The 14,908-nt window shown below is 39.1% G+C and overlaps 1 long non-coding RNA gene across 1 annotated transcript in view; it reads left to right on the top strand.

The window, feature by feature from the left end:
• Nucleotides 1-12,363: 12,363 nt before the first annotated feature.
• Nucleotides 12,364-14,908, top strand: part of LOC116621816 — a 36,822-nt gene continuing 34,277 nt past the window's right edge. The window contains exon 1 of the long non-coding RNA XR_004297478.1: nucleotides 12,364-14,506. This is a non-coding gene — a long non-coding RNA (uncharacterized LOC116621816). The remainder of the gene's footprint in view (nucleotides 14,507-14,908) is intronic.

Here is a 14,908-nt window from a genome sequence, read left to right on the forward strand (position 1 = left end):
GGCTTTGCTAGAATTTGCTGCAGGACCCTGGGAAAGCCACTGCTTCCGTCTTGGCTTTGGTTTCCCCATCTGTGAAATGAAAAAGTTTATTCAGTAATCATTAAAATACCTTCCAGTTTTGACATTGTATGTTGGGTAGTTGGAGACCAGAGTTGTGATGGAGGCTGAGCCTGTCTACAATGGGAGTATAGGAGTGGGACAGAGCAGCCCAGATAGCCCTGGTACCTGCCTTAAATCCATTTTGTAGAGGACAAAGCCTTCCATTCCATTATCATATAAAGATAATGTCAGAAAAATCTTTCCTGAAACTCTGAAGAGAGGGATAAGTCCAGAACATTGCTGCTTGTGTGGCTCAGTGGGCAGGGAGCACCACAGGGAGGCCCAGAAATGAAAGTGTCTGTGCATGTAAATCAAACATCAAGTTAACAGTCTACCTTGGTCCCTTCTGTGATCCAATCAATCCCTCTACTAGTTATAGCAAGTCAATGAAGAGTTATCTGACTTCAACATGATTCCCAGAGCCAGGTGGTTGTGGCATACAACATCCTGTATCACAGGGTCAGCCCAAATATGGGAAGAATAGGCAGCCACATATTCAACACCTATATCTGGAATTCCACCTCAATCAGGTTTTGCCAAAATGCAAATATTTGGGGGGCGCCTGCCTGGCTCAGTCGGTAGAGTATGCGACTCTTGATCTCAGGGTCATGAGTTCAAGCCCCATGTTGGGTTAGAGCTTAATTTTTTTTTTAAAGATTTTATTTATTTATTAGAGAGAGAATGAGAGAGAGAGTATGAGAGGGGGGAGGGTCAGAGGGAGAAGCAGACTCCCTGCCGAGCAGGGAGCCCGATGCGGGACTCGATCCTGGGACTCCAGGATCATGACCTGAGCCGAAGGCAGTCGCTTAACCAACTGAGCCACCCAGGCGCCCCATCTAGAGCTTAATTTTAAAAAAAGTTACAAAATGCAAATATTTTATCTGAGAGTGGTAGGCAAACTTATTAACTCATGATTAGTCATCAAAATCTTAGCTCTATTCAAATTCTCTGATTTGGCTTGAGGAAATGGTGCAGAAAGGGTGGGTACAATTTAATAGAGGAGTTGGGCTGAAGAAATGTCTGAAAGGCTCTGGAACGTGGGACATTGGCTGGGTTGGACAGTATGCCAGAGTGCAAAATGGCATGAGGGAGGGGAGGGATTCCCCCCCTAAAAAAGGGAAGCATTTTTTTTTTTTTGCATAACATTATAGTTAATTTTGTAGACTGTCTTTCCAGCTGAGCTGTGAGTAACTTGAGGTTCTAATATGTTCATGGTTATTTCCACCAAGTGTCTAATCTGTTATCTCCAATTGCTGCTACTGAATTAGGAGATAAGCTTCTAAGATTCAGTCATGAATGCCTTTCATGGACAAAGGAACTTGTACTTTATCTTGTAAGCAGGCTTAGAAATGGCTTCTTCCCTTTCTAGGAGTGCTTATTACTGTCTCCTCTCTGTCGGATTTTAACTTCCTGAGACCTCTTCATTAATCTATGATCTGAATAAAGATATTAAGAGTAGGACTAGAAAGGAGAGGATGACCACAAGAACAGTTAGCAGCTTCCTACCTTGTCTACTTCCAATCAGTCCATCTTTTAAAAATATATAGTATATATTTATTTACTTATTTTTAAAACTCCACTATAGGGTGTTATACGCAACTGTTGAATTATTGAACATTACATCTGAAACTAATGATGTACTATATGCTGGCTAATTGAATTTAAATAAAAAAAATTCCAGATAATTAGTATATGGTGTTATAATAGTTTCAAGTGAACAATATAGTGATTTAACAGTTCCATACATTATTCAGTGCTCATCATGATAACTATACTGGTAATCCCCTTCACCTATTTCACCCCCCCCCCCACTTCTCCTCTGGCAACCACTAGTTTGATCTCTGTATTTAAGAGTCTGTTTTTTTGTTTGTCTTTTTTTCTTTGTCCATTTGTTTTGTTTCTTAAATTCCACATATGAGTGAAATCATATGGCATTTGTCTTTCTCTGACTTATTTCATTTAGCATTATAACCTCTAGATCCATCCATGTTGTTGCAAATGGCAAGATTTCATTTTTTCATGGCTAAGTAATATTCCTGTGTGTGTGTGTGTGTGTGTGTGTGTGTTTATCACATCTTCTTTTCCCATTCATCTATCAATGGACCCTTGAGTTGCTTCCATAAATTGGCTATTGTAAATAATGCTACAATAAACATAGGGGTGCATATATCTTTTCAAATTAGTGTTTTTGTTTTCTTTGGGTAAATACCCAGTAGTGGAATTACTGGGTCATATAGTAATTCTAATTTTAATTTTTTGAGAAACCTCTATGCTGTTTTCCACAGTGGCTGCACCAGTTTGCATTCCCACCAACAGTGCATGAGGGTTCCTTTTTCTCCACATCCTTCCAGCAGTTGTTGTTTCTTGTATTTTTGATTTTACCTGTTCTGACAGGTGTGAGGTCATATTGCATTGTGGTTTTGATTTGCATGTCCCTGATGGTGAGTGATGCTGAGCATCTTTTCATGTGTCTGTTGGCCATCTGTATGTCTTCTTTGCAGAAATGTGTGTTCATGTCTTCTTCCCATTTTTAGTTGGATTATTTGTGTTTTTTTGGTTTTGAGTTGTATAAGTTCTTTATATATTTTGGGTATTGACCCATTATTGGATATAATCAGTCCATCTTGCCAGAAATGTCAGATTATTCACCCCAAGCACTGAAATATGTTGATAAAAAAAAACCCCTTCTATACTTTTCCAATGCCTTTAGAATAAAGTTCATCACCAATTTCCAATAAAAGTTTTCAGAAAATGAGGAATAGAGGGGAACTTTCTCAACTTGATAAAAAAAAACATCTACAAAAACACCTATAGATGACATTATACTTAATGGTATAATGGTAATGGTTCCTAAGAATGGGAGAAAAGAAACAATGTTTACTCTTATCATTCTTATTTGATATATTACTGGAAGTTCAAACCACTGCAGTAGGGCCAGAAAAAGAAATAAAAGGCTTTCTAATTGGAAAGAAAGAAATAAAACTGTCTCTTTTGCCAGAGGACATGATTATCTATGTGAAAATCCCGAGGAATCTACAAAAAAATCTCATAGAATTAATGGGTTCAACAATGCATCAGACTACAGAATCAACATACAAATATCAACTGAATTTCCATATACTGACAATAAATATGTAGAAACTAAATTTAAAACACTATAGCATTTATAAGCACTAGAAGAAAATAAATAATATTTAGGTATAAACTTAAACATTTACAGGATCTGTATGCTGAATATTACAAAGTATTGATGAAAAAAAGCAAAGAAGACCTAAATAATTGGAAAGACTTACCATGTCCATGAATTGGAAAATTCAACATAGTCAGTATGTCAAGTTTCTCTAACTTATCTATGGGTTTAATAACATTCCTATCAACGTCACAGCACATTTTGTAGACATAGAAAGATTATTCTAAAATTTATATGGGAGGACAGAAGCAAACCACATGTTTCACAGAGGACTAGAATATCTAAAACAATCTTGAGAAAAAATAGTCTACAAGTAATTATTCTACCTGATACATGCCTACTATCTATCTAGAGTAATCAGAACAACATGGTATTGGCAAGAGAGACAGCTACATAGATCAGTGGAAGAGAATAGAGAACCCAGAAATAGACACACAAAAATACGTACAACCGGTTTTTGTTGAAGTTGCAAAAACAATTCAATAGAGTGAGGATAACTTTTAAAAAAATTTTTTTTGGAGATTTATTTATTTATTTGAGAGAGAGAGAGCACAAGTGGGAGGGGCAGAGGGAGAGGGAGGGTGATTCTCAAGCAGACTCCACACTGAATCAAGAGTCACTTAACTGACTGAGTCACCCAGGCACCCTTGGTCTAGGATTTTTATGGTTTCAGGTCTCACATTTAGGTCTTAACCCATTGTGAGTTTATTTCTGTGTATGGTGTAAGAAAGTGGTCCAGTTTCATTCCTTTGCATGTAACTGTCCAGTTTTTCTAATACCATTTGTTGAAGATGAAAGCCATTTTTTTTTAAGATTTATTTATTTTTTGAGAGAGAGAGAGCGAGAGAGCAAGTGAGTGCACGAGCTGAGGGAGGGCCAGAAGAAGGAGAGAGAGAATCCTCAAGCAGACTCCCCACTGAGCCTGGACCCTGACACCAGGCTCGATCCCAGGACCCTGAGATCATGACCTGAGCTGAAATCAAGTCAGCTGATAAACCAACTGAGCCACCCAGGCACCCCAATGAAAGCCATTTTTGAAGCAACTTTATGTAACACTTGTTTTCTGTTACACTGAGTTGGCATACAGAGCATACAACACTAAATCTCAAAAGGCCATGGGGTTAAGCTTGGATGATTGTGTCACATGTTACAAATTTTGTAAAAGTATGGGAAAATCAGAAACTAATTTTGGTTTGGGCCTCCAAGGAAGCATTCTTAGACAAGGTAAGATAGAATTATGTTTTATGGGGAGGGTATGTGCTATATGGTGAGTGCTGTGAATTATGTAGGACTGTTGAATCACAGACCTGTATCTCTGAAACAAATAATACATTATATGTTAAAGAAAAGAAGAAGAAGAAGAAGAAGAAGAAGAAGAAGAAGAAGAAGAAGAAGAAGAAGAAGAAGAAGGGAGCAGGAAGGGAAGAATGAAGGGGCGGAAATCAGAGGGGGAGATGAACCATGAGAGACTATGGACTCTGAGAAACAAACTGAGGGTTCTAGAGGGGAGGGGGATGGGGGGATGGATTAGCCCAGTGATGGGTATTAAAGAGGGCACATAGCGCATGGAGCACTGGGTGTTATACGCAAACAATGAATCATGGAACACTACATCAAAAACTAATGATGTAATGTATGACGATTAACATAACATAATAATAATAATAATAATAAAAAGAAATGGAAAAGAAAAAAAAAGAATTATGTTTTAAAAAGGTGGAGTTGGGAGTTCTGAATTTAAGATCTTACTTTGTCTTTTTTTCCTTCCTGACTTTAAGAATCCACAGTAGGGCCTCATGTGGCAGTTTGGTGTGGTTGGCACCCATGGGATAGGATAGGTTTTTAGAGACAATGTGAAGTAGTGCTTCTATCATGGACTCTGGCATTAAGACAGATTAGGTTTAAATGTCAGTACTTTCCATTTCTAGTTTGTGTGATCCTGGGCAGATCACCTCACATCTCTGAGATTGATTTCTGCATCTGTATGTTGAAGACTACTTATAATGCCTTTTGTAAGCATCAAGTGGAATAATATATTTAAAACTTTTGCATGGAATACGTGTTCAATATATGGTGGTAGTTATTATCATTGCAGAGAAAGGAACCCAAAACAAACAACTTGAAATAATTCTGATGCTGCTGGTTTGCCGGACCTACCACTCTTTGAGAACCACTGACCTAGTCTATTAGCCTATTAGATTGGTAGATATATAAAAAAAAATAGCTATGCGAAACCGTCAAATATCACAATTTGAATAGAATTAATCTGAAAGGTGATAAGAAAGAAACTGTATATGATTCTGAGTGGCAAGTATGGCCATTCTTCTTTTACTACTGATTGCCTATGCTACTCAGAATTGGGACCAGGTCAATTTCTGGTGGATTATTTTATTCAAGTTTATGCTTATCTGTTGAATCCCTTTTTAAGAGGTGAGCTACAGGGGCACCTGGGTGGCTCAGTTGTTAAGCGTCTGCCTTCGGCTCAAGTCATTGTCCCGGGGTCCTGAGATCAAGTCCCACATCGGGCTTCCTGCTCCGCGGGAAGCCTGCTTCTCCCTCTCCCACTCCCCCTGCTTGTGTTCCCGCTCTCGCTGTGTCTCTCTCTGTCAAATAAATAAAATCTTAAAAAAAAAAAAAAAAGGTGAGCTACAGTCTCTTCCTATTTCATCCTTTCTGGAGGAGTAAACTTTGATGTGCCGTCAAATCACCTGGGGCTACATTATGTTTGGTTTTTTTTTGGCTTAAAACAGCAACAATTCATTATTTCTCATGATTCTGTGGATTGACTAGGCTCAACTGGGCAGTTCTGATTAATGTGGCATTGTCTGGAGTCACTCATGCAGCTTCTTTCAACCAGGAGCTTGACTATGGCTGGAAAACCCAAGATAGTTTTGGTCACTGGTTTTGTACCTTAGCTGGGGTAGCTGGAATGGCTGGAAGCTGCTGGACTTCTCTCTATCAGGATAATCAAACTATTCAAATGGTGGATCAGGGCCTCAGTATGTCCGTGACCTCCCCCATTTTTGTCAACATTTTCTTTTTAAAATTGTTATAAAATACACATATCATAAAATTTACCATTTGAACCATTTTAAAGTGTACAATTCAGTGACATTTAGTACATTTGAATATTGTGCAACCATGTCCAATATCTAGTACCAGAACATTTTCATGACCTTAAAGGAAACCTCTTCTATTAAGCAGCTCCCCATTCCCCTCACTCCCTCCAGCTCCTGGCAACCATGAATCTCCTTTCTGACTCTATGGATTTGCATTATCTGGATATTTTGTATAAATAGAATCTTGTGATATGCGGCCTTTTTGTGTGTGGCTTCTTTGAATTAGCATAATGTTTTTGAGGTTCATCTACCTTGTACCATATCTCAGTACTTTGTTCTTTTTATTGTTCAATAATATCCCATCGTATGGCTATACCACATTTTGTTTACCCATTCATTAGCTGATGGACATTTAGGTTGTTTCCATCTTTTGGCTACCGTGCATAATATTCTTAATTTCCTTTTCAAATTGTTCATTGCTAATGTATAGAAATACAACTGATTTGGTATCCGGTATCATTGCTGAATTAATTTATTAGCACTAATAATATTTTTGATTGCTTTAAGATTGTACATATATATATCATCATGTCATCTATGAATAGAAATAGTTTTGCTTCTACTTTTCCAATATGGATGTCTTTTATATCTTTTTCTTGCCTAATTGCTTGGGATAGATCTTCTAGGACAATGTTGAAAGCAGTGGTGAAAGTGGGCATTCTTGTCTTGTTCTTGGTTTTAGAGAAAAAAGTTTCAGAATTCTACCATCGAGTGTGATATTAGCTGTGGGTTTTTTTTAATTAAAAAAACAAAAACAAATGCCCTATACATGTTTAGGAAGTTCCCTTCTATTTATAGCTTGTGACTGTTTTTATGATGATAAAATGTTGGATTTTATCAAATGCTTTTTCTATATCAATTAAGATGATCATGATATTCAGGGACACCTAGATGCCTTGGTTAAGCATCTGCCTTTGGCTCAGGGTCCTGGGATCAAGTCCTGCATTGGGCTTCTTGCTCAGCGAGGAGCCTGCTTCTCCCTCTGCCTGCTGCTCCCCCTGCTTGTGCATGCTCTCTCTCTGACAAATAAATAAATAAAATTAAAAAAAATAAGAAAGATGATCATGATGTTCAGATGTTGAAATACTCTTGCATTCCTGGGTTAAATTCCAATTGGTCATGGTGTATAAACGTTTTAAATGGTGCTGGATTTGATTTGTTAATATTTTGCTGAGAATTTCTACATAAAGAATATTGGTCTGTAGCTTTTTTTGTGTGTGTGGTGTCTTCATCTGGCTCTGGTGTCATAGAATGAGTTGGGAGGGGTTTTCTACTCTTGTTTTTTGGAAAAGTTTGAGAATGATTGGTGTTAACTTTTCCTCAAACTTCTGGTAGATTTCCCAGGGAAGCCCTCTGGTCCTGGATTTTTCTTTGTTGGGAGGTTTCTCATTACTGATTCAATCTCCTTACTTGTTATAGGTTTGTTTAGATTTATTATTTCTTCTTGAGGCAAATTTGGTAGTTTGTGTGTTTCTTGGAATTTGTCCATTTCATCTAGGTTATCTAAATTTTTGGCCTTCAGTTAATCATAAGAATCACTTATTAATATGTGATCATAGTGGTCACTTATTATGTGATAATAGTAACCACTTATTACAACCTTACAAAAATAGAAAAGGTAAGATCCAATATATAGGATCTTGAGCTAGTTCGAAGATCCTTACAGGGCATGGGACCCAACTTTTCTGTCTGATGATTCTCCTCATAGCATACCCATGAAATCCATAATTGGCTTTCCTACCTTCAGAGATTGTCATCTCACCAGTTTTGGGGGTAGTTTGTTCCATCTTTGGACAGCTCAGAGTATTCAGATATTCTTATTTATATAAAGTTACACACAACAAAGCTCATCATTTTTCTCCCACTGTAGACAGTCCTTATGAATTGTAAAGAGCGCTTCTCCAAGTATACTCATGTCCATAATATGTCCTAGTTTCTTTCTGTTTTTCACTAATGATGGCTTTCAAGGCCCCCACCAGTCTGCTAATTTGACTCTGAATGCTTTATGAAAGTCCTCTTTAAGTGGCACTGCATTGAAGCCAAGGACAAACTCTCACTCAGGGGGACTGTTCAAATTAGAGGGATGTGAGTATTTTTCTTTCACTCTTTCTTCTGCTACTGAACTTGTATGAATAAGATGTTTCCCTCTTCAACTCAGACCTTAGTTGGGGTTACTATAAGACCTTGGCTCCTTTTCCGCCGTCTGGCTCAGTGTTTCTTTGATAATTTCATGCTGCCATCTGCTGGCTACGTCAGGTAGTTCTTGCCTTTTTTTGAACTAGTTAAGCAGGGGAGAGGAAGTACAGGTTAACAAAATGACAAGCCTAGAAGTAGAGTAACTGGTTAGAAAGAGGTCTTGATTCCTTCCCCCCATATAATTCCTATTGTATTCCATGCATTTGGGGGCCCAAAGTAGAAGATGTGGACATAGCTAGGGTATGGGCACAGAAAAAAGCCAAGTAGTAGTAAAGGCAAAGGGAAGAATGTGAAGTAAAGGACTGAAGTCTGAAGGTGGGGGTGGTGGAGGAATAATTAAAGCCCAAAGGTGATAAATGACAGGAGAGAACAGGGCTTCTCCAAAGCATGCACAATCTTAGGCAAAAATTTGGAGGAGACCTTTCTATGTAAGTAATTCAATTAACATATATTATAAAATTCATGGGCCCATGTGAGGTGTAGTAATTTAGCAATGAAAATTTAGAATAATGGGTAGAAAGAGGTAGTTACAGATTTTTTTTTTTTTATTCAACAGTTTATGTGAAAATTCTTCATAATGACCATGTACCACCTCTTCCTTTTCAGGTCCAGAAACCATTTCTTCAAGTTCTTTACTGTCAAATGCACCATACCTGGCTAACTTTATACTTCCCATTATAAGAAAAGGTAGCAACACTGTTATAACTTCCAATGCAATGACTCTTTAGAAACTTTTGTATCAGAAGAATATCGATTTCTTGTTTCTGCAGTTCTTTTAGCCTGTGTGGCTTGTGGATCTTAGTAGTCTAGAGCCTGAAAATGTCCTGTGTCTGATGTGAGTGAGAGTCGTCCAGAATGAGCATGTCATCACAATTTTGGTGGTCTAATCTCACCCAATCACATGAAAGAAATTACTGTGAGAGCCAATGGGAGTAATCTGGTAACTTGGCTGCTGTCCAGGAACCAGAGCCTGGCGGCAGAACTCCAGGACAACCAGTTTATAGCTTGTCTTTTACCTTTTAAGGTGTTTTTGTGAAACAAAACATTTTAATTTCAAAAAGTCAAATTTATCAATCTTTTGTAGTTGATGATCTGAGTCTTGTTTAAGAAAAATTTCTTTAACCCAAGGTCTAAAAAGTATAGAACATTACCACAATTGTAGAAAATTCTATTGGACAGAGCCGTATTAGGCAGGCCTAGTTACCCTAATGATTGGTAACCGATGCTAAAGACACAATAAGCTGAAACACATTAAATTCTATGGGGGGGGGGGGTTTCAGATTCTTGGTGATACTATTAGTTCATGTCCTATAGAAAGGGAGTTTAAGATTGGTTCAGGTGACCTGATAGTGTTGCTGCTAATGGTAGTTGGCTTGCTTTTTAAGTCCTACTGGTGAGTCCAGGCTGAGAGCCCAGGTGTTAAGGGACTAGTATTCATACAATCATTGTTTTTCTCTGATAACTGAGTGATATCAAAGTGGTTGTAAATACTGACTTTTACAGGTATGGTTGTTATTTTTGAAATACACCATGATCATTACGGTGATTTAGAACTCCACACAAATTCCACAAATCTCTCTAGAGAGATCTAATATACAAGGCAATGTTATCAACAGAATTATTTCACTAAAGTGCAACCAAAGCTATGAGTCCATTGACCTCTACTCTGGGATCCTCATGCTGTCACTAGCTTTTAAACCAAATGCAAAAAAAAAAAAAAAAAAAGAAAAAATCAATATCCCTCAATCTCAATTTACCAACCTATACAATAAGACTCCTTTCCCCCTATTTCTTTCACTAGAAACTTGTGAAAACTTAAATTAGGGTGAAATCTTAAAGACATTCAGAATTATAATCCCATTTCCTGCCCCAAATCTGGGAAGCATAGCAGGTCTTGTTTGTAGGCTTTTGCTCTATAATTAATTTTGGGGTGTTCAGGAAGGCTCCCATGGAAAATTATCTTTCAGACTGAAATTCTGTTACTAGATTCCCTTTGTGTTAAGCATTGTCTTAAGGGTACCACTTGTACAACACAATTTCCCTCATTTGGAATGACAAGTCAGATAATTTTTTTGTGTCTGAACCAAGAGCACTTAGAAGATGGAGTGTATCCTTTAAGGAAAAAAATTTACATACTTTATTATTTTCTGGAGACTGGAGGGCATGCTTACCTGATAGTATTTGGGTTAATAGTTACACTTTCTAGTTCAGCCAGTGGGAGGGCAATGTATCCTCTGACTTTCTAGGAGTCATTTTGTGATACTTAGTTTTCATTGTCTCCCTCCGGTTCTCCATTGTTTCTTTGATAAACAGCACAGGACAGTTTATGAGATTAAATGCTTCTCACTGAAATGGCCAGGTTTCTGGGGGGCCACTTTGGCTTTTATATGAGCTTTTGCCTATCAGCTACTGCCATTGAGTGAACTTCACTGCTGTGCCCTTATGATTGGTTCAATGTTGGGGGTCATCAGATTCATGGAGGAAACAGGAAAATACTAAAGATTAAGGACTCAACGGTTTAAAATTGCAAACAGAAAAAAAAATTGCAAACAGGTCAGAAACAGTACAGCTTCTTGATTATTTAGGAGCCAAAATGACATTCTGTGAATTACCTTCTGTTCCTTCCTTTCTCTTGCTCACCATTTGACTTGGTGGGAGGGATGGGGTGGCTGGGTGATAGACACTGGGAAGGGTGTGTGCTATGGTAAGCAGTGTGAATTGTGTAAGACTGTTGAATAACAGACCCATACCTCTGAAACAAATAATACATTATATGTTAAAAAAAAAAAAAGAAAAGAAGATAGCAGGAAGGGAAAAATGAAGGGGGGGGGGAATCGGAGGGGGAGACGAACCATGAAAGACTATGGACTCTGAGAAACAAACTGAGGGTTCTAGAGGGGAGGGGGGTGGGGGGATGGGTTAGCCTGGTGATGGGTATTAAAGAGGGCACGTACTGAATGGAGGACTGAGTATTATACGCAAACAATGAATCATGGAACACTACATCAAAAACTAATGATGTAATGTATGGTGATTAACATAACATAATAAAATAAAAATAAATAAATTAATTAATTTAAAAAAAAAAAAGCACTTCTAATCTCTATGACCAGAGGCCATGCAAAGGTTAGAGTGCTGGAGTAGAAAATACACTGACTCAAAATCATGCCGTGTGACCTCATGCATATCATGTAACAGCTTCATTATCTATAAAACATAGGAATAAACGGGCACTATCTCATTAGATAATGGAAGGGAAAGTCCCTTGGAGAGGGTTCTAACCTTAATGTAGTACCCTTCCTAGCTTCCTTGGTTCAAACGTTTGGTGGGGGAGTTACACATTCTGGCTGAAAGAGGTATTGGGATTCTTTATCAACATATCAAAGCTTTACCTCCCCCTTCTTCCCATTTCAAAACCAAACTAAATTAAAACCCTTTCACTTGCTATGCTATTTGTGGAGAATTTTAGCCTCAGTTATCTAATTTGATTTACTCAACGTCCCTATTTTATAGATAAGAACCCATTGAAAACCCATTGAATTTGTGGTCAAGAAATGAAGCCTACTTCCAGTCTAGTGTTCTTTCTAACATGTTGCTGTTTTCTTGAAATCTCCCTTTTTCTTGTTACTGGTTAAATTTTGAACCAGTTAAACCACAAAGATGTCTGGCTTTCAATCTTCTAGGCCACTCCTCTTCTACTCCCTCCGCCCTCAGGTCCCCTCCCCCTCACTTCTTAAAGCACTGCAATTTGCTGCTGCCGCCATATTTCTTCCCTTCCCGGCTTGGAAGCTCGATAAGAGTGGATATCTTTGCCCGTGTGGTTCTTTCTGGAACATTTTCCAGCCCCAACCACCTCTTATGGCGTATTTCTTTAAGAAAATTCACCAAAATTCCATAAAATATTTTGATAATCCTAAACTTTCTTCGAGTGTTTTCTTGACACCTCCTCCCTATTTTTCAGGTATTTGGGATATTTTTAGGCAATTTTCAGTTTTAAAGGAATTTTTCATTGGAATGATTTTTGGTTGATGTATCTTTTTTCGTGGTTTAGTTTTCTTTTTCCTTCTCTATTCTGTATTTTGCCCATCGGGGCTGCGGATACCGGGTTTCATTATTATTATTATCATCACCATCATTCTTATTATTTTTGCCCAACGGGGCTGTGGATACCTGCCTTTTAATTTTTTTTTTTTAATTTGCCCATCGGGGCCGCGGATACCTGCTTTTATTATTTTTTTCCCCCTTAGCCCATCGGGGCCTCGGATACCTGCTGTGTCCCCCCCTCTCTCCCCAACCCCCTGGCCCATCGGGGCAATGGATACCTGCTTTAAAAAAAATGTACTTTTTGGCCCATCGGGGCCTCGGATACCTGCTTTTATTTTTTTTTTCCCTTGCCCATCGGGGCCTCGGATACCTGCCTTAATTTTTTTTTTTTCCTTGCCCATCGGGGCTGTGGATACCTGTTTAGATTTTTTTTTTTTCTCATTGCCCATCGGGGCCTTTTATGGATGGAAGTGTTGGTTGTGCTATCTGGAATGTCTGCAAATTTATGCTGCTAATCGTTTGGTGTTGTGTGAGTGAACCTACGGCTTTGGCTGGGAGATGACTTTGCAGTTAGGCTAAGGGGTTAGTTAGGTTGGGGAGGAAAGATGGCGGCCACTTCAGCCGGTCGGTTGGGGGCTGGTTGTTTGTGCCAACTATAAATTAGGGAGCTAAGATGGATAGCGGGACAGGCAAAGGCAGTTATATGCGTTGCATTAGCTAAATGTTTTGAATGAGCTGATTTGGAGCTTGTTAGGAGCTTTGCATGAACTGTGGTATCATGGGGTAGAAAAACAGGATGGTCTTGTGTCATGTTACAAGAGGCTGGTCGAAAATGATAGGGAGAAGACTTAGGCACAGGGTTCAAAATGGCGATTTTGGGTTTGCGGCATTGCTCAGCATGGCTCTCTGCTTTGTTAGAGTGTCCAAAATGGCGGACCCAATTTTGCCGCAGTGTTCATGTGGCGGGAAGGCCACATCATGGTGGTGTCTTTGTTCTAGTACACAGCATGGCGGTGCAAATATTCTGTTACATAGTAAAAGATGGCGGCTGGAGTACTTGCCGCAGTGTAAAACATGGCGGGCTTTTTTCTTTGCCGTATGCATTTCCTGACAGGTTTTGCCGCAGGGACAATATGGCAGACCTTGTCATTTGGATATCATGGCAGTTTGTCACGTGGACGTCGTGGCGGGGATTTTTGCCCGGTACATTCTTGGCGGGCTTTGCACCAGGTGGGCCTGCCGCATTGTTAAAGATGGCGGGCGTTGTCGTGTTTGCCGCGAAAAGTGAGAGAAAGGTGGGATGGACAATGTTGGATTGCCGCATGACCCACCCAATCAGAAAGGGTGGTAGAATTGGGCATAGCCAATTACTGGAGGATGGAATTAGACTGTGTGAGTTAGCATAGCACCACACTGCCGTCTTTATTCAGCCAGTCAGGAGGAAGCAGAGGAGCCATGTTTGTACGTCTTCTCCTCTCAGTGGGTGGTACCCAAGGTCTTTCCAAGGACACTTGCCTTTACCACTTCCCTCCCCTCTCACTTGCTCCCTCCCCTTTGATTTGCTCCCTCCCCTCCAGCACTGCCTCTTGCAGTGTTGGATATTTGGCTCTGGGCTGAACCTAACCCCCATTTCTCTGCATTGGTGCCATGGCCTATGGCTAGTCTACCCCCCTCCCCCCGGGCCTTTGCTCTTCTGCAATGTGGCCAGGGGCAGTGCTCCATGCCTGCCAGGTGTGAACATGGTGGTGAGTCCTGGCAAGAACCAGAATGGATCACAGATGATCGTTGGCCAACAGGTGGCAGAAGAGGAATCCCTGCCTTCCTCAAGAGGAACACCTACCCCGTGGCTAATGCTGGGGTCGGATTTTGATTTATATTTATTTCTTGGATGTCAGTCTTACATAGTTTGATTATGTGGTTTGCTAGTTTTAGTTTTAAGCTTTAAGTGACTATTCTGGGAATGTATTTAGGAGCTTATTTGTAGAATTCAATTACATTAAATGAGTTTTCATTTTTGGGTTCCTTAAAATTCCTTAAAGTTTTCAGTTTCTTTTTTACAAATTGCTTAAACTATTTTTTTTGGCTTTAGATATTCAAAGTCAAATCGGCATTTAAAAACTTTTTGTTACTTTTTTACTTTGAAATTGACTTAATAAACTACTTCCTTTTGGATTTTTGAAAAGTCATAGCACAGAAATAATTAAAATTTTAACTTTATGATTAAATGTAATAAGGAATACTTGAAGGTCCACTCCAGTCC

Source organism: Phoca vitulina, unplaced genomic scaffold (assembly GCF_004348235.1).
Source record: "Phoca vitulina isolate PV1807 unplaced genomic scaffold, GSC_HSeal_1.0 scaffold51, whole genome shotgun sequence".
In the NCBI taxonomy this organism is placed as follows: Eukaryota; Metazoa; Chordata; class Mammalia; order Carnivora; family Phocidae; genus Phoca; species Phoca vitulina.